We start from the raw sequence: 26,092 nt of genomic DNA, 5'->3' as shown, positions 1-26,092 counted from the left end.
TTTTTAAACAAGGTATACTACTATGATATTGTAATTTATATTAAGACATACATATATTTGGTCTGTCTTTTCTGGCACAGAGCTCCTAAAACCCTTGGAATTTCCTAAGTGATAAGAGAGAGAAAGGTGAAATGTGTATCTTTTGTTATTCATATAATAAGCCTCTTTCCATCACACCTGACTTTAGGTTAATGCAATGACTTACAAAGCCCTAGGTAATTTAAAGATGGGAACTGGTTGCTAGGGCAACCAATCTGATTAGTTAGAAGGTTGAAGCTTTTAGTTCCTCCCACCTCCAGAGAGGGAAGAGGGGCTGGAAGTTGAATCAATCACCAATGACCAATGATTTAATTAACCATGCCTACATAATGAAGCCTCCATAAAAACCTTAAAGGATGGGTTCGGAGAGGTACCAAGTTGGTGCACCTGGAGGTACGGGGAGAGCGGTGCACCACCCACAGAGGCCTAGAACCGCCCTTGTCCCTTCCCACATACCCTCCCCGTGCATCTCTTTTATCTGGTTGTCCCAGAGTTAGACCCTTTTATAATAAATTGTTAATCTAGCAAGTAAACTGTTTTCCTGAGTACTGAGAGCCTCTCTAGCAAATTAACTGAACCCGAGGAGGGAGTGGTGAGAAACTGATTTAGTCTGTTGGTCAGAAGCACCGGTAATAACCTGGACTTGTGATTGGCGGCTGAAGGGTGAGGGTGCAGTTAGACAGAGCTGAGCCCAAAACCTGTGAGACCACCAAGTAGCCAGTGTCAGAATTGAGTCAAATTGTAGGACACCCAGCTGGTGTCACAGTATTGCCTAATGTGGGAAAAACTACCACATATTTGGGGACCAGAGTACAAAAGTGTTCAGAGTATTGCATGTAATGAGTGTAAAGGGAAACAAGAGAGTTAAAAAAAAAAAAAAGAGTTTAAATTTGATTTGGATTCCATACAGCATTCTTTGAAGCCAGGAATTGGCTTCCTTTGAAAGCAAAGGTGACCAACCACACTGATTCACTCTCTAACAGGCACACCATACATCAACATTTCAAAATGGTAAAAATGCTCCCAAAATCTACATTAAATTTTTACTAAAAATCACACAGACCCAGAAAACAAATACAACAAAAAGCAGTGATAGTTTCTTCACCAGCCTCGCATGATCTGAGCCACACTTTCAACCTGCTTTTCACTGTGATTCCTGCAGTGAATTCCACCAGTCCATTTTAGAACTTTTGCAAATTAAGTTAGGAGTACTGGTTCACCTCAATTCATCTCTGGTGAATGGCTGTGTGGAACTCTAAATTTAAGTACAACTGCATCACTGTTCTCTGATTAGTGTAGAATAATTCTTGGATTCATGGCAATGCCAGGCTAAATGACACTGCAAAGAAACCCTTTGTTTTCAAACAAATCAGTGGTTGGCTTTAGATAACACTATAAAGAATCTTATTCATGTAGTGTACCCTAGTTAAAACTGTAAAAGTTGAGAACAACAAAAACTTTCACCTCTATTAAAAGAATAATCCTTATTTAAAGCTTTTTTTTCTATATGAATTTAATAAAACCATAGAACTTTAGAGGTAGAAGGAACTCTGAGAATTTACAAAGAAAATAAAGTCACTTGCAAAGGCTCACTTAACAAGTTAGTGGCAGATCTAACACTATAACCTGGGCCTTCGAAATTCCCTAGTGAAGGCTATGAAGTATTAGAATATTTTGGACAAGTTAGTATCAGCCAACATCTATCAAGTGCCTACTTTGTGCCCTTAACTAGGCCAAGCACTTTCACATGTTATCATCTCTTCCCTAAGTCAGCTATAGGATTTGAAAAGACTTAATAAAACAATCACATCCACTCCTTTGGATATTCAGTGTTGCCAAAAGAGAATACGCCACAAGGACTGCATGGAAAGAGGTAATTCAATGACTGCAATGACTGCACTACTGAAGAGGCCGTGTTCCAACAACAGATTTCACTCTCAGAAACTTCCCTCCTGGAGGTAGACGCAGATTTAGAAAGCCTAGGAATGCATTTCTGGGTACTGGCCTCTCTGCCAAGGACCTACTAAGATTTCTGCACCTACCTTCTCCTCCTTCATCTACTTCTATACTTTTTCCACTATCACGTTCTTTTTGATTCTTCTGTAGTTGCTATTTGTTCTCCAATCTATGTTTTCTCCTGAACTGCTATCCCTGCCCCCCATAACCTAGAAATCTAAATAATCTAGAAATGATGTAGCATTTCTCTTCTACATTCTAACCCATACCCTTTATCAACCTAGGCCAAATGGCCTTCCAAAATGGTCACTGTCTGAAGACAGGATTCATTAAATGAGGGATCACCCTTACTACAAATACAGTTTTTTTTTAAATGACGCTAAAATGTGGGGTTTTTAAAACAATAGTTTTTTTTTTAATACAGAATAGTTTGTCTGTGCTACAAGGCAAAGTCAAATATTGTCTTTACAAACACATGGCACTAAAATGCCCAAGTATTCTTAGTTGAAGAGAATTTATTGGTATTCATATGCTGATATATTTTAAATTGCCTCTACTAACTTGATCTCACATAGCCTCTCTACCATTGCCAATTTTGAAATGTGTGTTTCATAGAATTCTTGGAGGTACAGATCAAATAATATTACTATGAAAAACAAGAAAGAAAATTTAATCACCAATTCTAGTTAGCATGAAAATGTGGTGCCATTTGTTACTTTTTCTGGAGCTGTCATCTCAACCACATATTAGCAAATAAACTTTTAATTTCTAACAAATAAATTGACCAAACAGAAATGAATATTCAATAAATATTAGTTCCTCTTTGCTCTCCACAGGGTAAAATACCTATCACAAATGACAGAAACTATAAAAATCCTTATGAAAGAAATTATTTGGCTTAGTGTGTACTAAAAAGAGCAGAATTATCTAAATACTAAAAGTAAACCAACTTTTATTTTCTAAAAGCACCAAACTCATATAATTTTAAGTAGGGAAATTATAACTAACCATGATGAGATACAAGATACCTTGGGGAAAAAAATCAACTAACTTTGCACTAATTATACTGGTATTATTTAACAGTTTTATTAGGAAAAACTGAGTATCCAGTTGGCAGAATGCTGCAGACAATTTCAGTTAAATGGTTCTTCAAATAAGCCAACAATAACTTACGGTTTGGTCGCATTTGCAGTGTGAGAATTTCCTAAGGGAAGACTTCATAATGAATCCTAGTCACAGCATTTGAGAGCACTGCTGAAGGGGAACAAAACCAGATCAAGATGCCTGCAAAATCCTACTGCTAGTCCTGTAAGACTAGACTACATGTGCATTCTTAAAAAAATATTTAAAACAACAACATTACTAAAAACTTATGGACAAGGACAACAGAAATATATAGATCTATTTTTTTAAGTCAGAAAACCCACAGACACAATTTTTCAAACTATTTTTACAGTGGGCTATATATTTACCTGGTTAAAAAAACAAGAAAAAAATCAAAGAGACAGTGAAAAGTTTGCTTTCCACTCCTGTCCCTATCCACCCAGTTCTTATCACTCAATCCCCAAAACAGATAAACAATGTTAATTTCTTATGTATCCTTCTTTATGTTTAGACAAAGCAAAAAAAATCAGTTTTTCTTGTTTTCTATGCAGTTGTAGTAATTTATATATACCAGTCTGCATCTCAAAGGCAAATTTTTCATCCTAAAATATTCCAATGAAAGTGTGAAAATGAATAAAGGAAACCTCATTTAAAATAGAAAGAAAAATAAACAAATGGGACTACATCAAACTAAAAAGCTTTTGCACAGGAAAGGAAACTATCAACAAAATGAAAAGGTTGCCTACTGAATGGGAGGAAATATTGGAAACGATATATCTGATTAGGGGTTAATATCCAAAACATACAAAGAACTCATACAACCCAACATCAAAAAAACAAACAACCCAATTAAAAAATGGGCAGAGGACCTGAACAGACACTTTTCCAAGACATACAGATGGCAAACAGACACATGAAAAGATGCTCAACATCACTAATCATTAGGGAAATGCAAATCAAAACTACAATGAAATATCACCTCATACCTATTAGAATGGCTATCGTCAAAAAGACAACAAATAACAAGCGTTGATGAGGATGTAGAGAAAAAGAACCCTCATGCATTCTTGGTGTGAATGTAAATTGCTACAGCCACTATGGAAAACAGTATGGAGGTTTCTCAAAAATTTAAAAATAGAACTACCATATGATCCAACAATTCCATTCCACTCTTTCTCCAGAGAAAACAGAAACACTAATTTAAAAAGATTCAGGCACCCCCATGGTCATAGCAGCATTATTTACAATTGCCAGATTGGAAGCAACTTAAGTGTCCACCAATAGATGAATGGATAAAGAAGATGTGGTGTGTATATATATATATACACACACAATGGAATATTACTCAGCCATAAGAAGAATGAAATATTGCCATTTGTGACAACATGGATGGACCCAGAGGGTATTATGCCAAGTGAAATAAGTCAGACAGAAAGACAAACATCATATGACTTCACTTATAGGTGGAATTTAAGAAAAGCAAACAAATGAACAAACATAAAATAGAAACAGACTCATAGATACAGAGAACAAACTGGTGGTTGCCAAAAGGGAGGTAGGTGAGGGGGTAAGTAAAATAGGTGAGGAAGAGGAAGAGGTACAAAATTCCAGTTACAAAGCAAGCCACAAGGATGTAATGTCTAGCATTGGGGATATAGTCAATAATGCAGTAACAACTTTGTATGGTGACAGATGGTAACTAGTCTTACTGTGGTGATCATGTTATAATGTATCAAAATATTGAATCACCAGTTTATATACTGGAAAGTAATATAATACAATATTATATTATGAAGTCAATTACACTTCAATTAAAATTTTTAATAGGGAAATTTGTAAATAATAATAATAATTAATAACATTTTAAAATAAAGTAAAACAGAATCAGGAGGCCCTGGAGGGGGAGCTCTCACACACTACCACTGGTGGCAGCTTGCAGACCTCAACAGGAAGCAGCTTACTTTACAAACCCCAGCAGGAGGAAGGGTGATTTTTCTCCTTGCCCAGCAACAGCCCAGCCAAGGAGACATCACAACAACTAAGCCAATATGGAGCTGCCACAACCCTTTGAATTCTGGCTCTGCTCCAATAGACTTTTTTGTTCAAAAACAGCCCTTCCCAATTTTTCCTCCTTTTCTCTATAAAAGACCTTTCGTCTCCTTTGCTCTCTGGCCTTACCTATGGTTCACCACAAGTCTGCATGTCCTCTGTTATTCCTGAATAAACTCACTTTTGCTGGCTAAACTTCTTACCTTTTTGTTTTAAAGGCTGACTAAGGCAACAGACAAATTCAATGGGACAGGGACTTTTGTTCACACTTGAATAGATTTTTAGAAGGAGGAACAAAAATAAATGATGTTAAAGTTAGTAGGAATCAGAAATAAAGGAAAATCTATGGCGGAGACAAAAATCAGGGGGAAAGGGGGAACAGTCTTATAAATCTCTTAAAAACTCTTCTCTGCTAAAATACTGGAATATCTTCTCTTTCATTAATTAAAAAACGTCATTTCCTATAGGCAAAAAATAAATGAACTAAGCCAGATATTCATGAGAAGAGAGAGGAGGGGTAAAAGGAGATGAATTAAAAAGAGAAAGGTCCTGATGTTAGAATGGACTAAAAGTGAACTATGCACAGCTGTGTACACTTAGAACAAGAAAACTAAGAACTATTTTTTTTAAAAAATCATAGTAAAGTCTTAACTTCTGAATGTTTATTAGCAGTGGTCCAAGTTCAAATAGGCAAAAAATACAGCACTTTCATGTTTAAGCCATCATCAATTTTAGTGCCATGTGGTTTGGAGGCTGAATAAAAATGTCTTTTTAAAAACCTTTTTCATTCATGTTTATGAAAAAATAGGCCTTTACTCTCAGTGCAGCCTAACCAGCTATTGCCTTGGTGCCCAGCTCCTCACAACGTTGGCTCAAGCACCTTTACAGGTGAGCTGAAGTTGACACGAAGTCTGCCACCTGGGCTTGATCCCCTACCCGAAGCTCTTGAGAGAGGCGCCAGCAACACCCCGCCATTCCTGCAGTCCTCATCACTTCTTCTCTAATTCCCAAGGATGGAAGGCTGATCCACGTATGCTTCCCACCAACGCATTTCTCTGCTGATGAAAGTCTGGAAGGAGAGGGTGTGGAATCTTGACACACCACTTCTCAAAGATTACTAACCTTTGGTCTAAGATAACCTTCTTAGTCTTCAACCTGCTTAAAAACCAAGAGGTTGTTTTTAAGCCAGATCTCTAGAACTTCCGATGTATTTTCTGAAGGGAACAGTGGTCTCACCTACAAGTTAGCTTTCAAGAACAAAACTCTCTCTATTCAATCTATAATGTGGCTAACATCTTCAAGAGGAGGAAAATGCACAAAACATTGCTATTGCAGTTGCAATGACGTGAACCAAAAAAATTATAAATAGTTTTAACTTTTATCGTACATGCCAATGCTTAAGGAAAAACAGCTTATTTAGAGAAAAGGAGGTGGGTGGAGACTTCTGTGGAAATTCTGAAAGGAATTACTGGGTATTCTCAACCACTAGTTCTTTATAATGTCTACCTTTCTCCCAAACTAAAAGCTTTCCTTTTCCTTATTAAAGGCTTGCTCTTAACTGTATCACCATGATTAGTATCTTTTGCTAAAGATCAAAATGAAGAGAGTAGGATGGAGAAAAGACAGAGAGAAGTTTTTGTAAAGCAAAAGCTGGAAGAAGAGGAAAAAAAGAACAAAGTTAAAAGGGGGGCTAAACTCTCAGAAAGTGGGGGAAGGCCACAAAAGGGTACAGGAGGAAAGTGTGGGCGACAGCTTGTGCACGCGCGCTGTGGGAGAAGGAAAAGAGGGTGGAGAGATGAGCCCAGACAGATGCCGTCTGGAAAAACTGGTGGTGTGAGTAACTAGGGACCTGTATACATGGAATTATACTAACTCAAGTGTCACTGTCTTGGAGACAGCCATAATATAAGAAGATCACAAGAAATTTCAAGGTCACCTATTCCTACCATTGGGGGAAGCTTTGTTAAACCAATTACTTCAAACAATGTACTTATCATTAGGAGACTATTTCAAAACATCTAAAGTTCAGCTCTTCTAATTTTTTTTAATTTTTAATTTTTTAATTTTTTAATACCTTTATTATGGCATGATTCCTGTTCTAATTTTTTAACTGAATTCAACACTTTTTCCTTGGTCCAGGTCCATTATTTCTGCTTTTTCTTTAGTGATCATAATCGACTATATATGAATATTCTATCATTTCTCTTCTTAAATATCTTGTGTCTTAGATGTACTTAAAATACAAATAATGACTGACCTCCATCAGAAGGATATATACTTTATGCTGATTTGGATGGATTTGCTGGTCCATCCACACACACTCACCTAATCCCCTTTAAGAGGAGTAGTACAAATTTCCAGTAATGCTATCCAGGTTTGGGGTATGGCAGGTAGCCAAGGAATACAGTAAAATAACTAGTTCAAAAGTGCCCAGAATCTGTGACAGTGGATGATCACATAAACAAGATTCTCTAACCAACAAAGCAAGCATGTATGAGAAATTTTTTAATAACATTGGAAATATGCACATGAACACACAAGTGAAAGTTTAGAAAGATACACTCTATCAATAGTGATTATTAAGTGGTAGGTTTACTGATGATTCTTATTTTATCTTTTTCTTCCTGTTATTTTTCTGAAAAATGTATTACTTTGGTGATTTAAATATTTTTTAAAAGATACAAAAGAGTGAACATACAGATAATAGAATAGAAAATGGATAAATGATTAACTACACAATGGAACGCTATGCAGCTGTCCAATAATAAACCAATAATGTAGATCTATAGATGTCCATGATAAAGTGTTAAATAAGAGATAAAAGGGCCAACTGTGTAGAATGATTCCTGTTTTTTTTAAAAACTCTGTGTATATTTGCAGATACACAAATCTATATAAGCATGGGGAAAAGTCTAGAAGGATTGGAAAAAAAAACAGCAGTGGTTACCTTCGTAGGTAAGATTAGAGGGGAGAAAGCTTTTTACTTCCCATATTTCTCAATTGCGTGAATTTAAGGGCACACATTTCTAATAAAAATAATATTTAGAAAATATAAGAGACAGAACTAAACAAAAATGAGAAAAAAAGGATGATGTATAGAGTTTTCTTGGGAAACTAAGAAACTGAGAATGTGATTCCTATATTTCTTTCAGCTGGTCATATATATCGTATATGTGCATTTGATTATATATAGTCTATGTATATATTTGCCTGCATATGTGGATGCTGAGTGGAAAACCAGATTATTTTAAGTGGCTTTGATCTATTTTTATTTTAAAAACAGAGAGGTAAATATAGTAATAAAGTTCCTTCTTATTTCTGAACTCAAGTCCTGAGTGAAGCCCCATTGTACTTGAGGACTTTTCATCCAGCTAGTCCACCAGTGAGTCTGGTTTTGTATGTGAGTATATTATACATGAGGTCCATTTTACCTATAGGAAAAAAAAATATTTGGTATAGACTGGCATAGCAAATACATGAGGACTCTGAATGGAAGAGTTAGCCTGAACCACATTCATTACTAGATGCTTTGTAAATATAATGTCATTTATTTAAAATCACAAACAGTATAAAGCATATCATCACCATCTCAACATTATCAGCATTCTCAAAAAAGAGCAAGCCTTTATAAAGATACAAAATCCAAGCCTTTACTCAACCAAAAGCCTGTCAAATCATCCCTACTCTCAAGTTAAAAGCCACTATACCAGCTTTCTACATTTTAATCATCTGCAAACAAACTCATTATGTGGCCTGAAGAAACAGCTGCCTATAATGACACTTCTGCACGCAGGGGTACAAAGGAACTCTGCCCGCCAATATCACGTGCCAAGAGATGCTTCGAATCCTTCCCAGACGTTCTTTGATCCCATATAGGTCTTCCTTATATTTACAGCCCTGGTGCAGGAGACAGAGCAGCACTCTGCATGAATCCTCCACCAGGACATCTCACTGACATCTTATTTCACCCACACATCTCTCATTTTCCATCTTACATATCACCAGTCTCTTACCCTACAACAATGCCCCTCAAGTAATCATCCTTCTTTCACTCACCCCCAACCCCGACCCAAGGAAAACAAATTTTGGTGTGGAACAATAGAAGAAATAGTGGCTACAAGGAGATGAACTAAGGCAGGTTTTCAGGACCTGCAGGAAACAGGAAAGGCTCTGAGAAGCTGGACAAGGGCAAGAACACCATACACGACCCTAGTTCCCTTGAAAACCCCCTGGCTCAGTTTCAGACAGGCAACAACACTTTTCTGATTGGTGCTCTGAATCTGCCTCCAACATCTGATTTCCATGTTGTCTTCTTCTGCAAACAATTAACTCAGTTAGTACTGAGTTAAAATCACTTTGACACGGACTACAAGCTGTGGAATCGGCACCACTTTTCTCCATGAAATAGGGGGAAAAAGTGAAATGCGAACAAAAATTCCACCGTAAGGAATGCAATGGGTAAAGGAAAACAGAGACAGAGTCCCCTAAAATCATGTGGGAGCTGCTTCTGTAGGGAATAACAAGTTACATAATTTGAGTTTCATGAATCAGCAGTTTAGACAGTAATTTACATGAATTTTTTAAAAAGAGAGAGAGAAAAAAAAAAAAACCATGAGGATTGGAAAAGGTAGAGTGGCTTCTGAAACAAGGCAGGTTTCAAAACCATTTTATTCCACCCCCGCACAGAACGTTGACAGGCAGATGACTCAGTCTGGCTTCATTAAGTGTTATCTTACCACCTAATATCACTCCATGGGAAAGGCTACCGCATCTCTCATTTTCCCCAAAAGCCCTTCCCAATTTTTCCCACCAGGTAATGGCCATATTTTCTTCTCTGATTGAAGGTTATCCATCAGGAGGTCACATCCTTTAGCATACAGAGAGTTGTGCTTGAAGGATAAAAAGTTGAAGGTTTTTTTCTAAAAATACTATATCAATTTCAACATTTCAAAAACACAGTAGTGATGTCAAAAAATTATAATATCTATGATCGCTGTGTTTGAACTTGATCATAAATCTATGTAGCTTAATTGAGTTCACTCACATTGAACACTTACAGTGATTTGTAATCCTTAAATATGACCTTAAATGAGAAGGGAGAGACCAGAAAGCTGTCAACACAAATACTAGAACCATATGTCCAAACTAAACTCCCTCCAAACCAGATGAAAAATGTAGGATGATTGGGAAAGGGAAAAAAATAACCAATCTATTTGCTTTTTCAAAAACCAGAGAAGATAAATCCTAAGAAATGAGTCCAAAGGGCATTCCATCTCATCCCTTTTGTAGAAAATACGTTGTATCAGGTACTGTTTGAAATAACAGAGACTTTGGATTAGGCCTGGCAGTCTCTCAGGCACAAATCACCTAGGCTATTTGAGATGTATAATGTTTTGAAACAAAGAAACCTGAAGTCATTGGGAGTCATTCATTCCACAAATGTTTATCACAGGCTGACACGTGCCAGGCAACTGTCTACACACCTACTTTCCATTCAAGCTCTGCCTCTTACTAGCTGTGCAATCCTGGCTAAAGCATTTTATTTCTATACCTCAGTTTCCTCATCTGTAAAAATAGAAATTAAAAAATGGCTACCAACCTCACAAGGCCTCTCTGAAGAGCAAATAAGTATATCTGGAAGTACTTTGTAAACCATGAAGGTGTTAGTTGTCATTTGGCTGGATTGAATTCATGAATGTTTGTTGTGCTATAAATTATATCAGAGGAAAGTGAGCTTCCCTGCTTCCAGGAGACACTTCATAATCTTATTAAATAAGGCTTAGTGTGTCATTTAATCATCTCCCTGGAAATTTAAATATATGAAAGAGAGAGAGAAAGCTAGTATGATGTACAGATTCTGACATTAGATTCATAATCACCATAATGACAAGAACCATACCTATTTTATTCACCACTTTGAGTCTCAATCTAGCCATCAGGCCAAGGCACTCATTTGAAGAGGATGCTTAACTGTGGGAAATATTCTGTGTATCTGCAAATCACAAAACGGCTACCTACAAGGTTGACCCACCAACTCAATGTTACCTACAGCAAATGGCAATAAAGTTACAAAGCATCGTTTGTTATGTTGATGTGTTCAAACAAAAATGTTCTATTTTACAGTACATTTCACATTCAATCTGACCCTCAAACCTAAGCTATAGTCATATCAATTGTCAAACATATTAGGAAGGAAACAAAATGAGGCTCAATGCAGTGGCAGCTGAAAAAAGAGGGAAGTTCTGGTCTCTCCCGGGTTAGCTAAGGATGGGCAGGCACCATGGCAGATGAGAAGGATCGTATTATGAAAGATGATAGGGATCTGGCCAGAGATCTGCAAGGAAGAGATCTCATTACTGGGTCTCCAGACTCCCTTCCCCCAGGAAGTGCAGGGGTGGTGGCTTGCTTACAGGCCTGGAAACCAAGCGGGCCAGAAGGCACACCCAGTCCTAAAATATGCCTGAAACTTCCTCTAATGTTTCTAGCTCTTGCAATGACATTCTGGGAACTGAAGTATGCATGGCCTCTTCATAGCAAGAACCGCTATAATTTAACATTTTGAGTTAATAATTTCAGTTAACATTTATAAAGCACTTAGAAAGAGCCTAACACATAGTAAGAGCTATCTAAGTTTGTTAAATAAATAAAGCACTTCCCAGATTGGGTGGCTGAATTATCAACCTTGAGTGACAAAGTAGGGAATCAAAATATACAACAACCCGATATTTCTTTACCTTGATAGATTTAGAAACTTTCATGCTCCGTATTTATTCCTGCATCTCAAGTGTACCCGGTGTGTAGTCTTCTGCAGGACTGAAATTCTACTCATGGTTCATAAATTGCTGTGCAAAACTAAATAATGAAAGAGTCTGAGTCTCAAGAGATGAATTCTCTTTTCTATCTTTCCAGTAACCATCACTAAGAATGACAAAATCTAAAAATCTCAAAGCATTTCTGGATGGTACCTACCAATGCTAAAACTGTGGGAATCAATACAGCCAAATGCACTTTAAAAGGTACAAAAAGGGTTTAAATCACAGAGAACTTAAAAGGGTAGCAACGCAAATAAAGTCTCAGACTACAGGTCCGTCGACAGCAGGTTAATGTTTTCCGTGCCCTCCGCTCCGAGGCCGCCTCCATCCCCGATCCTCGCAGGTGACCTCAGGTAGCGGGGGTCTCCCACCCTCCGAGTTCCCGGCTCCTCTACGCTCCAAAGCTGCGCACGGGTTAACAACATCCCGCCCCCGAGACACCACTCGGGCATTTAGGAATCGGAAAGCAGAATCTGAATTCACCTCGAGGAAACAAAGACCGCAAACTCTCAGAGTTGAGGACCGAGCGGGGGTATTGCTTTTCCTTTCCGACTAACTCGGAGGTTTCCGGGCTGAGGGAGCGGGGCGCTGCCGGGGGACTCGGGAAAGTCACGTTTGCTCCGAGGAGAGGCAGCAGTCGAGGCCCAGGCACGCCTCGCCCCCTCCCGTCTCAGCCGCCCGAGGGGTCCGACTGCGGCCCGGACGCGCGCGGGCCCTGCCGCTGGCCCACCCGCCTTGGGTCCCGGCGGCCCCGCACCTACCCGGCTCCGCGGTGCTGCCTCCCCCCGCGGCCGGCGCGGAGCCGAGCGCACTCGCGCTTCCTCCTTCCCGGCAGGGCCGCCGGGCGCTGGCGTTTCCTCCCTGACGCGTCACGGCGGCCGGCTCCTCCCGCGGGGCGCGCGGGGCGGCCGGGGAGAGCCGAACGGCCCGCCGCGCGCCGCGCAGCCGCCCGCTCTCAGCCGAGGGGCGGCCGGCGCCGGGCAGGAGCCGCAGGCTGGGCGTCCCCCGCTCAGGCCCGCCGCGGAAACCGGCTCTCCTTCCGCCCCCCGCAGGACCCCCGCCAAAGCCACGGCACAGCGAGAGGTCCGGCCCGCGCCTCGCCGTGGGCGCGAAGTTCGGGGGCCCCAGGCGGATCCCGTCGAGAGGCTCAGACTCCAGGCGTGTTTCCCGCTGCTCAGCGGACAGTGCCCGCGGCCCTGGGGCCCAGGAGCCGCGAGGGCCAGCGCGCCGGTGCGCGCGGGGATCAGGAGCAGGACCGCCGGAGGGACAGGCGCCACCCCAGAACGGCCTGCTGGGCATGCGGTGTGGTGTAAACTGGAAACTCAGAGACGTGAATAAGTACCAGAGAATTCAGGGGAACAACTGTGCTTCGTTTAGCATTATTTGAACAGTTTTCTACTTTTTCATCGGCAGTTTTGGCTTTTGTTTTATGACAGGAGCAAGCTTTCACAAATTGTTAGATCCAGTGTACAGATCTCTCTCTCTGCATTCCTATTAATCTCCAAGACAGCTGAGGGCACACTTTACAGCTTCTTATTACTCTTTCTTATTCTTTTAATATATAAATTGCATTTTAGAGCCGTATTCAGCTTTCTTTTTTCCCAGATAGGGTAAAGAGGTGAATGGAGAGCTAAGAATTACATGATTCAATGGGTGTGGAGTAAAGTGGTCAAGATTTTGAAGTAGAGTGTGTTTTGGTTTTGGTTTTGCCCCACAATAAGTTAGATTTTATCAAATGTCACTTGAAGATAGACTCAAACCTCGGTTTAAAAGAATCCCATGTGCATATCATGTTTCAGATTTTGAGACAATGACATACTTCAAATTATATGATTCCAGAGAACTTGCCACAAATCTATGAACAAACAAATTTTTCAAAGGTAATTAAAAGAACTGATTTCTGTGTGGCTTCCCTAAATTCAGGGGACATTTCCTTATATTTGAAATATTCAAAAATTTAATCCCCCAGGTAAAGGTAAAAGTATTCATTTTTGATGTCAATTACCATTGTATGGCCTCCTCCTTAAAGAAAATGGATTGTGAATCAAATATTTTTATTCTCCAAAACATAATAATCCTACAGAACTTTCTAAACAGTGATTTACACTGGCATAGGGAAATGGATATAAAATACAGTAGATTATAAAATCTAGTAGATACAAATCAGCACGTTGCCAGGAGTCCTTTGTTTTCACTGTGATCCATACAAAGTAATCCACACAAAGCAATCACACAGTAAGGGAGAAAAGCTCAAGTTCCTCCCTAGTAACAAAGTCAACAAGTGATCAGTGTATCTCTTAATTAAAGCCATATTCACAGAGCTGAAAAATTTCTCAGAGAAAAGGAAGTTTTGTGACAATGAACTCCAAGTGGAATTACATCATTCTTGCTTCAGAGACAAATACCTGGCTATCACCACTTTTCAACGTGTTTTTTTTTTCTATTTTTTTGAAAAACAAATATCTGGGAATCATCACATTTCCAAGATAAATTTGTCCTCCTGCTGTGAACACACACACACACACACACACACACACACAACCTCCCAAATATTTCAAGACAAGAAGGTTGATGAGCCACATTCAACTGATAACACATTAGTTATTTTGCCTTTATAATGAAAGCTCCAATTTAATAGCTTGATTTTTCAGAATACTAGAGGTCGTAAATATATCCACAAACTATTAGAGGGCTTTTTCTCTTTAATTTTAAGGGTACACTTTAAGGGTAATCACTTTGATTAATCATACTCACCTCTAGATAGAAATAGATCGTATCTCCATTTCCCTTTATGGTTCCAATTTCTTTTAAGTTTACACTGTAAAAGTTGTTGAGTGCCCAGCAATGTCTAGCTGATGTTTTGCCTTTATAAAAGGTTTCATGTAAATTCATGTGAACACATTTTTAAATAAAGAAAGCTTTTTGTTAGACTTCCAATATTTTGTTTGGAAATATGCAGATAGGGCAAATATTTCATTCATCTGTTTTATCTGTAATGTAGAAATTATGAGCATAAGCTTTGGAGTCAGTCAGACCTACATTTAAGCTCTGGCTCTGCCACTTTCTACTTGGGGCAAATTATTTCACCTGAGAAATGCTTTCATCAGGAATGTGAGGATACTACTTTTTTCTCCTCAGTAAAATAGTAATAGTGCTTATCTCATTGCTATGAAGCCCAAATGAAGGCAGGAGAATGCCTGGAACAGTCTTATCAACTGACTGCTCTGTCATCATCATTATTATTAGCTCACACAGATACAAAAGTGCCAATATTTCATATTTCATTTGTACAACTATAAAGAATGGTCAATTTTTAGAGTTCTGGGGTTTTTGTAGAAGTCCTAAAAGTAACAGAAAAAAATCAGAAAAGAAAACAAAAAACTCCCTAACCAGCTAATACAGTATTTGTTTTTAAATATTCCAATGAGATGAGTGCTTGGTTTTCAGCCTCTTTTCAAAATGCAAATTCTTTTCTCTACAATGGTTCCTGATATGGAACCAGAATGACTTTTCATATCATAATAAAGTCTTCTGTTATTTGTAATTCTTCTATTGTTAACTTTGGAAGAGTTGAGGAGCAGAACAATACAGGAAATTTCTCTTCCCTTAGGGAAAAAAAATTGATAAAATGACAGTCACAGGACCTGAATGACTCTATTCATAAGTCAGCTGGTAATGGAAGTGAGGGCCAGTATTCATTAGAATATCTGTTTTACAGCAGATAAATCGCCAAGACAGGAGAGCTAAGAATAATGCTACCAACTACATGATTACAAAAGGAAAGATGTTTTTGATTCATATTATTTGCATAGCTTTTATAGCACCTTTCCCCTCATCCTACTACAGGCTCATCTACCTTAGTGGGGCGGTCAGACATCATGAGTGTTGCTGTAGTTTCCAGCTACGTTTATCCGTTGATATACCGATCACAACATCCCACAACTTCAAAAATAGAGAAAACCGTTTTTACTGGGAAAGTAGTTTAAGGCATAGTTCTAACTATGAAGTGGCTCAGAAAATAATCAACAAGAAAAGCCTGCTGTAAAAATAGGTAAGAATATGGGAATTAAAGTGACCAATTTATTGAATTTTTCTGAGCAAAACAATTGACTAAAACACAAAGCAACGCAAGGTATATTTAGAAAAACTCGGATACTCACGAGAACTGAAACTGAGACCGGTTTATACTGCCTTAGCGCACAGCAGAATTACCCTGTTCCCTTGATTTGGAAGACGGTTCAGAGCCTGCTCATTTTGTGTGTTGGGGGAGTGGCCCAAATTAACCATGTTCAAACTTAAAACTGAAATGCCTGAAATTCAGGTGTGTTTTTTAATAAAGAGAAAACTCTATAACATAGCAAGACTATGTTAGGGTCAAATGTAAGGCTTTTCAGATCACAGAGCTTTCTTACTTTCTATATCAGACTCATGAGAAAAACCAAGAGGAAGGGTTCAGAGATCAAACCCCTTAAACTGCTAGCATCAGCTTTTTGATTAAAAAGTTGCCAGAAATTGCTTTAAATCTTGCTAAGACCATTATTTATCTGAAGTAAAACTATTATCTTTCCCTATTAAAGGAAATCTCATTGTCTTTCAACCCAGTTATTATGAGTATCAAGAACAAAATATAAATTGCCCCTTTTCTTCTTTCTCATTCTTTTTTTTTTTTTTCCTGTCTCTTGTTTGGATAGTCTGTTACCTACATAAACTCTGTCTGTTAATAGTTGACAATAACTTATTTACATAAGTCGTGTCAGCAGTTCCCGTGTCCCTCAGAGAATCATATTAGGCCTTTGAGCTCAAATCTACCAGTTGGACTTTGAAGATAATATTTTAGTTGCTTATCAGTACAGAATAATAGCTTTTCTTAAACAACATTCATTTGGTGACTCAGTTATTTACTGTCAATTACGTGCAATTAATGATTGAACCCATTTCAGACGGCAAAGGCTTAACAGCCTTCGGCTTAAAGAGGTGCGTCGCTGTTTTTTCCTCATCTGGTTCTCTAAGGGAATCTGTGTCTGGCTCAGACAGATGTCGAAGACTTAAATAGACCTTAAGGGACTATAACTCTTCATATACCAAAAGACCCTTCAGTTCTCTAAGTTTTCTGCAATAAACAACTTTGGTTCTTTTAACTTTTCTATACCTCTGATTCTTTTCTTTCTTTCTTTTCTTCTTTTTTTAAAATGTTTTATGACTCTCACACAGATTCTTTCCAAATTCTCCACATTCTTTTTTAGATGAGATGCCCATTATGAGACACGGAATCTTCTATGAGACGACTGGGTAAGTCCTTAGTATAGTGAGAGCATTCTTTCAGCTTTTCCATTCACACATTCTTAAAATGCAACTGATAATTGTCCTTATATTTAAAATTATATTTCATCATTAGACTTTAAAATCTGAACTCCAAAGTCTTGTTTAGACTTATATTTAATATATTTAAATGTAAGACTTATATTAAGTCTTATATTTCTCAAATTATATGTAAGAAGTTGTTTTGATTGTCCTAGTGAACTCCTTTGCATCTGTTTTACCAAAACTGTATTTTTCCTGGGTGATTTTTAATTTCATCAAGTTTGTTAAGATAAAAGACATCCAAAGTGGATGGTGCACATCCCAGAGGTACTCAAGGCAGGCTACTACAGTTGAGAAAGAAAATATCCCAATGTCTACAGATCTTCTAGACTTGAGATGGTGTTACATCCCCAATAAACCTATGGTAAGTTGAAAATAAGCTGAAAATGAATTTAACACACACTACCTACCACACATCATAGCTTAACTGAACCTACCTTAAACATGCTCAGAACACTTACATTAGCCCACAGTTGGGCAAAATCCTCTAACACAAAGCCTACTTTATAACAGAGTGTTGGATAGCTCATGTAATTCATTGAATACTGTACTGAAAGTGAAAAACAGATGGTTATCTGGGTACAGAATGGCTGGAGGTGTCTCCGTTGTTTGCCCTCCAGGTTGCCGTGCTGACTGGGAGCTGTGGCTGGCAGATGCCGTCCAGCATCACAAGAGTATCGCACAGCATGTCCCTAGCATAAGAAAAGATCAAAATTCAAAACTTGGAGTTCGGTTTCTACTGAATTCGTATTGCTTTCACACCGTTGTAAAGTTGCAAAATCATAAGCTGAATCTTCGTAACTCAGGGACAGTGTGTATTTGTTTTCCCTAAAAAGAAAGAAATTAAGCTTTATTATTTAACATACACAGTGACACTGGCATGCTCACACAGTCCTTTGTCAGTGCTCTGTAAGGTATCCTGGGAAGGGTACTTTAATAGATATAGCCAACAATGGTGCATTTCTTCCATTTAAATCTAAATATCTTTTTGAAGTATCTTCTTCAGTTGTGATAGATATCAAAATGTAGTATTAGAATAATCTAATCTTAGAACCAGATCTGCAGATCGCTATGTCACAAAGTGTTAAACCAAGATTTTTAAAAATAATGTACCAAGTAACAGACCATCAAGTGAAAGCAAAAAGGCTCTTATACTCTTAATAAAATACGATTAAATTATTTTAAATATACTGATTATTTCATATTTTTAAATTTGGGTTTGATATTTTACAAAGAGGTCACAGGTACATAATTTATATTCTGGGTGTGCATGCAGAAACATTCTTAAGGGCAGGGTGCATATTCAAAAGCACCATGTTAGTTAACGTCCACCAACCCTATTCCTTGGTTTGGTGTCATCTAAGAATTTAATGCCTTTTGTTCTCTTCCTTCTTTATTCAGCAACTATTTGTTGAGTGCCTCATGTGTGTCAGGTACTGTGCTAGGCTCAGGGAGGTAGCAACTGAAACTATAATCCCACCCACATCAGTAGTTTAAATCATTTATGAAACATATACAAGGAACAATTACTACAGCTAAACTCCTCAGTATCACCTGCTTCTCAACTTCTTCCCCTACTTCCAAATCTGGTCTTTACATAGTTAATGACCCGCTGCAGGTTGGGATTTGAATTGAAAATGGTCATCTGAATACCCACCTAGTTTTTATGTAGTTTAAGTAAACCGTTTATCACTTACTTTCTCTTCTAGATATCTGCAAGGTGCTTTTAATGCAATCTTCTGTAAACATAAATATTACTAATTCAACAAGCACTTCCTCTGCAAAGCACTGTGTTAAGACAGAGGGAAGTTCCAAGGTACAAGAACATAAAGTGCTTTCAAGGGGATTTTATATCCTTGTTATAAGATGAGAAAAACCCCTTAAGTTTTTCCTTCTGCAGTGTGGATTGCCTTAATATTGAATGTGTTCCTCAGTATACTGTATTTTTAACTATCTTACCACTTTTGTCTTGTGTTGTTTCTTCAAGCCTAGGACCATCTGTTTGAAAGTTTTACAGGCATGTTATTTGGCTTCAACTATGTCTTCTAAATTTCATCTCGTTACTTGTAATTTTAACCCATCATTTGGATAAATTATTTTTAATTGCTACTTACTAGCACTGGAGAACAAGCATATGAAAAACAGGTAGAGGAAAATACTTCTGGAAACGAACATCACAGAAATTAAAATTCCATACATGCCTAAAATGGGATCCTATACCAGTTCCCTAAATAGCAACAAAATGTGGTGATTTGAGGTATTTAGGGCAAGAAACTGGATCACATGACTTCCTGGGTCTTGTTTACTTTTAAACCCTGCAAATAAGCAAAGCCCAAAGCTCATAGCCTTTGGAAGAATTTAGACCCAATTTGGTTTTTTAAGAAGCAAGCAGTATTAACAGTTCACAAACTTTGGGCATGGTACAAAAAGTCAAAATTAGTTACAAAAGTCTGTGATAATTTAGAAAATGTAAGCCACACATAAAGGCAATAAAGAGACAATATCTTTGAGTTTTAACTGGTATATATTCCTTAGGTTATCCCTCTGGCAACCCCCCCCCCCGCAATGTTCACTATATAACCATTTTCTTAGAAAATAGAAAGAAAAATACAACTTGGACAAATCTCAGTACAGTGTAGTGATTAAGGACATGGCTTTAAAGGAAAAAAGCCCTGGGTTTGAATCTTACTCTGCTGCTTACCAACTCTGGACCCAGGTACACTGCCTAACTCCCTAGCCTCAGTTTTTTTTTTCCATTCAGAAAAGTAGTGCCTACTTCATAAAGTTATTGCGAGGATTAAGTGAGATAATCACACAGTAGAAACCCAATACTTGGTAAAATTTTAAGTTTTACATATATATATATATATATACATATATATACACACATACACACACATACAGTTGACCCTTGAACAACATGGGGGTTAGAGGCACTGACCCCCCCCCCCCCCCCGCTACTCCAGCTGAAAATCTGTGGGTAACTTTTAGTCAGCCCTTCATATGAACAATTCTGCATCCGTGGATTCATCCAACTGCAGATCGAGTATCAGGTATGTATTTACTGAAAAAGATCTGCACGTAAGTGGACCCATGTTGTTCAAGGATCAACTGTAAATATGTATATAAATTACATCTATATTACATATATAAGATACATACCCATTTGTATAGGCAGAATGACTGTCCCCCCTCAAAGCTATCCACATCCTAGCCCCACAACCTGTGAATATGTTACATTACATGGCAAAGAATTAAGGCTACTGATTAGCTGACCTTAAGATAGGAAGAATGTCCTGGATTTTCTAGGTAGGTCCAGTGTAATCACAAGGGTCCTTAACAGTGGAAGAGGGAGGCAACAGAAGAGTCAGAGATAAGAGACGTGACTATGGAAAAATGGTCAGAGATGCAACAACGCTGGCTTTAAAGGTGGAGAAAGCCAAGAGCCAAGGAACATGGGTGGCCTCTAGAAGCTGGAAAAGACAAGGAAATGTATCCATTTCCAAAGTCGCCAAAAAAAGAGTACGGCCCTAGTGACATGTTGATTTTAACCCAGTAACACCAATGTCAGACTTCTAACCTACAGAGCTATAAGATAATTCATTTCTGTTGTTTTGTCTCTACATTTGCGGTAATTTGTTACAGCAGCAGATAGAAAACAAATTTGATACTTAGATATATCAGAAGCCCTACAAAATAGGCAGGTAAGTGTGGACATACGGAGAACTAGCTTTTTCTCCCCCCAGTTTTGGAAACCATGCTAACTCAGAAACTTTTTCATATTTGTTCTCTTTATACAACTAATTGCAAGAGTCTGATTTACCATACCACCCGATTATCCTCCAAGCAATAGGAGAGCTATTGGCCAATAGCTTAACCCAGATGGTTCTTGATGATGGCTGCTGACAATTGTAGGAAAAAAACGTTTATTTGAGTAATCTCTAGTTTCTTGTGATTTTCTCTTTGGGTCTAGACACCTAGTGTATCGTACAAATTAGTTACAAGTTGATGGTGACACAGGAGTGGTCCTGTCACCTCACTGAGAGGTGAAGACAGAGGTTGTCAGTGGAGGCAATCATTGACTGCTGCTTCTCAGTTCTTTCAGAAGCACATTATATACACATCATCTTTAATCCTCCTAACAATGCCATTATTCCCATTTTATAGAAAAAGAAACAAGAGTTCAAAGAGCTCACCCAGCGGGAAAGTGGCAGAGCTAAGTCCATTTGCTTTGAAGCCCATGATACTTCTAGAGCACCAAAGAGCCTTCAGTGTCACTAACTGAATACAGCACAAGTGAGGGGATGTTGCTTTTGAGATGAGGTTATAAAAAGACTGTGGCTTCTGTCTTATGCACCTTCTTATGTTCTCTCACTCGCTCACTCATTCTAAGGGAAGACAGCTGCCATGTTGTGAGCTGCCTTCTAGAGAGACCTGCATGAGAAGGGTGTCTTCGGCCAACAGTCAGCAAGGACCTGAGGCCCACCAACAGCCCCGTGAGTGAACTTGGAAGCAGAATCTCCCCCACTGAAGCCTGAAGATGACTTCAGCCCTGGCCAGCACCTTGACTATAGTCTTGTCAGAGACCCTGCACCAGGGCGCCCAGCTAAGCTGTGCCCAGATTCCTAATCCATAGAAACTGTCAGAAAATAAGTGATTGTTGTTTTAAGCATCTGTGATTTGGAATAATCTGTTAAGTAGTAACAGATAAGTAATACAAGCAGCCAGGGCCTGGCAATCCTGGCATACTGAGCATGACATGCAGGGCCGTGAGAGACCCATCCATAACCATCTGCCAACAACAGGTAAAGCGACAACCCCAGGTCAGCAATGCCATCTCCCCAGAAAAGGGCTGGCATGCCGCGTGCCTAGTATGTAGGAAAGAGCCAGATACTGAGATTGGAAACTAGAATTTAGAAGGAAGCCCATAGCTGGAATTATCCTTACCAATCTTAGAGCTATTTGTGAAAATTTTTGCTTGCTTGAGGACATAATGCAGGGTAGAAAAAAGTGGCTTCTGCTTTGTGCATGTAGTGAGAAACAAGGTAGAGAGGAATCCTTTTAGAGTCAAATGCTGAAATTCCTGCACTGCCTTCAGTGAACCAGATTATCCAGTTGTATATTACTCCCTCTGCTTGTTTGCCTTTTGTTCTTCTGGAGCCCTTTGTAAACTTTTGTTTAAATATTTTCCCTGGTCTTATCTGTACTCTAGGGAATTATGAGAGTCAAATGCTTGAGCCACAGAATTAAAGAGGAAATAGTGCCCCCTGGAGGCCAGAGTGGCAATGCTCAGAGACCCAAAGATGCAGGAGAAGCTGGGAGGAGGCAAGGAGGATGGCAAGGATCTTAAGAAATGCTAGGAAAATATGTGATATGATTTTAAAATCTCCTTGATTTAAAGCCTTTGAGAAATTGGCATGAAAATTTTGTAACTATGTGTGGTGATGGATGTTAGACTTACTGTGATCATTTCATAATGTATACAAATGTGGAATTGTCATACACCTGAAACTAGTATCATGTTATATGCCAATTATATCTCAATTAAAAAACTCATTCTAAATAACAAAAAAAAATTTTTTCAAAGAGAAATTGGTATGGAAGGTTTTTGTCCTAACACAATAAAGAGCTTTTTGTTTGTTGTTGTTTTGCAAAGAGAGAGTCAATTTTTTTTTTTATTAAAAATTATTCCTGGGTCAAACACAACTGAAACTGTGAACTCCATGAGTGCAGAGACAATATCTTTTCATCTGCATCCTGGTCATCAAATATAGTGCCTGATGTATAACAAGTTCTCAATAAACGTGTGCTGAATGAATGATGAACCAACATGTGACTCAGCTCCTTGTCCATTATTCCTCGAATATTATCTGCCAACGTTAACCTCATTGTTAGTGCATTTTGGTTTGGTTTAAGTTGCTTTTGCTACTTTACAACTACAAATCTTCCCTATTTTAAGACTACATGAGGAGGAAACATCAACATTTTCTGGGCATTTGGGTGCCAATTCAATTAAACAAACCATTTATTGAGTTCTTACTATCTCAAAAAAAATTCTATAAAGATAAATAAGATATGATCCCTGCTCTTGAGATATTTATATTTCAGTGGAGGGTATATACTTGTATACAGTAAATATAATACAAGGCAGGATATGATAAATCCAAAGAGCCATAGTAACATAAGGAAAAGAGTGACAAATGATCAGTGGACCCTGGGAAAGATCATCCACTGACCACCCTTCATCCTGGACAGCAGGTCAAGGCTCCAGCCCTTTTCTATGGCTAGTGTCTGTCTGGTCTGGTCCTCTATAGACATATCTATTATAGGGACCAAGAGTGCAGCTGAAACCACAGTAGCTGGCTGGTTGAGGATTCAAGGATCCTGGTTCCCAACCCTCTGTCTCTTTCATCTTAAAATAACTAACATGTATCTCTGTCAAACATCTCCTAGTTTACAGCCTGATCCAGAAGACGTACCCAGAATTACTCAAGCTACACTTTAAATTCAGTTTTACATATTATCCCTAAGTCTCTATAAATTAAGTATGGTATGTTCATTTTACCTGAGAAAACTATACCTCAGAAAAGTTGACTGGTTTCTCAAGCATGTAAGTGGTAGAGCCAGGAATATGTGAGCACAGGTTCAAAGAAGACACTGCCTTTTGTTTTGCAAGGGTGAAATAACATTAAACATCCAGTTTTCTATAAACATGGTGTATGCTCAGTTTGGAATTACACCTTTCCTTTGAATCTTCAAACTATTAAATGATTCAAAACGATTAGCATGAGATGGATATTAAAAAATTCCTTTAACTTTAAATTTGCAATAATATTTTTGCAATATAACCTGTTTTGCAATATAACTTTGCAATAAAGTCAAAAGAACCAGTGATCTAACTCTAGTTTCTGCAGGTAGTAAGTTCTCACCTTCATTGACAACAGAGGCTAATTATAGCAAAGAAATCAAAGTCATCCTTCTCACAAAGGCCAACACTGAGGTGAAGAAAACATGCGTTGTCTGGTCACTGCATCTTCTGTGCATCCTTACAGTGAAAACAAATTTGGCTTTTACTGATGCTACCTCCAGTTCAACTATTTATAATTTTCTAATTTCTGAAGGAGAGAAGACTGAGAGTAGCAAACTGAAGCATTATCTTAATTTTTAAAAAATGTTTCAGAAACGGTGCTATTTTCAGATTCTGTTAATAACAGCAGACAAATCACAGTGAATAAACAGGTCAAGAAACTGAGAAGGCTGAATGATGAAATTAAAACAGTAAGCACACACACTCTTATTTAACAGCCTGCATATGCGTGCCAAGCGTGGTGAGTGTTTATGGCTCACTGGACTAGACTATATGCCAGACACATCAAAGAACATTCCAGAGAGATGGGCTGACTTACTAGAAATTGAAAGGCTCAAACCCCACATTTTGTCCTTTTTATTTGAAAAAAAAAGGTATCTTTTTATTATGAAATATTTAGACATTTTACAGGACAACAAATCCAGTTTCTACAAGTCAATGACGCAAATTAAAAAAAAAAAAAGAAACAAAGAAAAAAAGGAGGGAAAAAAAGCAGTGAGCTGGATTAAAAGAGACTTAAAAGATCTAAGAACCAAATAGATCTTGTGTGGATCTTATTTAGATTCTGATTTGAACAAACCAACTATAAAAAGACATTTCTGAGACATCAAAGAAATTTGGCTACAGAATTGGTATAGATGTCAGCAATGAATTTTTACGCTTTATGAATATGGCTTTGTGGTATGTGAGAAAACATTTATATTTTAGAGTTGGAGCCTTAATATATGAAGGATCCAAATTGCATACTTGGGATTTGCTTTTAAATATTTCAGCCATGGAAGAAAAAAAAAAAGTAACTGGTGAAATAAATGTCAGCAGACTTAATATTCATTGAGTAACTGGGTAATTCCCAAGGTAATGGGAATTTTTTGTGCTCTTCTCTTTTTATGGAAGTTTAAAATTTTTAAGATAAAAAATTTTTACAAAATACCTACAGATTTTAATTTGGGAGTGGGGTTATGGTTATAATTCTAGACCTTGCAGACCTGTGAAGGATCTATGCTGATTACTGCAAACTGTATAAACAATTCTTTCCAGGTCAAGTTAGTCTGTTTTATTTGCCATAGTGGTTTTTAAACTCTCTGCCGAGAGGGAAACATACTATGAGGTTACAAAAACCTTTGTTTGCCAAAGTTGCCCTGAATGGTACCCCTGCTTCCATGGTTTTCTCTAGTCATTCTCCACCTACTAGCTAGACTTTTGCTTAAAACCGTAAACACAGGCATCTCACTCTCTACTTAAAACCCAATCCAATGGATTCCAACTCCTGGAATAAGATCAAAAGCTCAACATGGCTCATACAGGCCTATGAGAGCCGGTCCCTATACGTCTCTCCTGCTTCTTCTTGGCCACTTATCTGCACTATGTTCCTGCCTCACTGGCTTCTGTTAGCCCTTCAGAGGCCAAGGTCTGTCCTGGCCCATGACCTTCCCAGATCTGGTCACTCCTCTTGGAACATCCTCCCCCACCGTTTTCTCCCTTATAGAAGCAGTTCTTTTCTCTTTTAATAATTTTCATTGTTCATTTCAGTTTATCATTTTCACATTTGTTTTTCCCACTTTTCTATATGTGTATCCTATTCACAGCCAACAACATTCAATTTTTGTTGAATTAGCTAAGAAATATTTTTACCAAGCTTCCAGTCCCATAAGTATCATAATGAAGACTGAAATTTAATTTTGGA

The 26,092-nt window shown here is 38.2% G+C and overlaps 1 protein-coding gene and 1 long non-coding RNA gene across 5 annotated transcripts in view; one reads left to right on the top strand and one right to left on the bottom strand.

The window, feature by feature from the left end:
* Positions 1 to 26,092, bottom strand: part of SGK3 (serum/glucocorticoid regulated kinase family member 3) — a 118,901-nt gene that overhangs the window by 79,323 nt on the left and 13,486 nt on the right. The window contains exons 1-2 of one of the 4 annotated variants that reach the window (XM_074355007.1): positions 12,722 to 12,832; positions 11,883 to 12,000 (exon numbers count right to left, since the gene is read on the bottom strand). The exons of 1 other annotated variant lie outside the window; for it this stretch is intronic. The gene's annotated coding sequence lies outside the window, so the exon portion shown is untranslated. Of the gene's footprint in view, positions 1 to 11,882; positions 12,001 to 12,721; positions 12,833 to 16,120; positions 16,775 to 26,092 lie in introns of those variants that run through there. 2 more of the 4 variants (XM_010970633.3, XM_074355008.1) reach the window with 2 other exon arrangements.
* LOC105081449 (uncharacterized) lies at positions 16,785 to 24,242 on the top strand. The gene is made up of 3 exons (XR_836444.3): positions 16,785 to 16,934; positions 17,204 to 17,249; positions 21,715 to 24,242. It is a non-coding gene; the product is annotated as an uncharacterized LOC105081449 (long non-coding RNA).

This window comes from Camelus bactrianus, chromosome 29 (assembly GCF_048773025.1).
Source record: "Camelus bactrianus isolate YW-2024 breed Bactrian camel chromosome 29, ASM4877302v1, whole genome shotgun sequence".
In the NCBI taxonomy this organism is placed as follows: domain Eukaryota; kingdom Metazoa; phylum Chordata; class Mammalia; order Artiodactyla; family Camelidae; genus Camelus; species Camelus bactrianus.
This window is presented reverse-complemented; position numbering and strand designations above follow the sequence as displayed.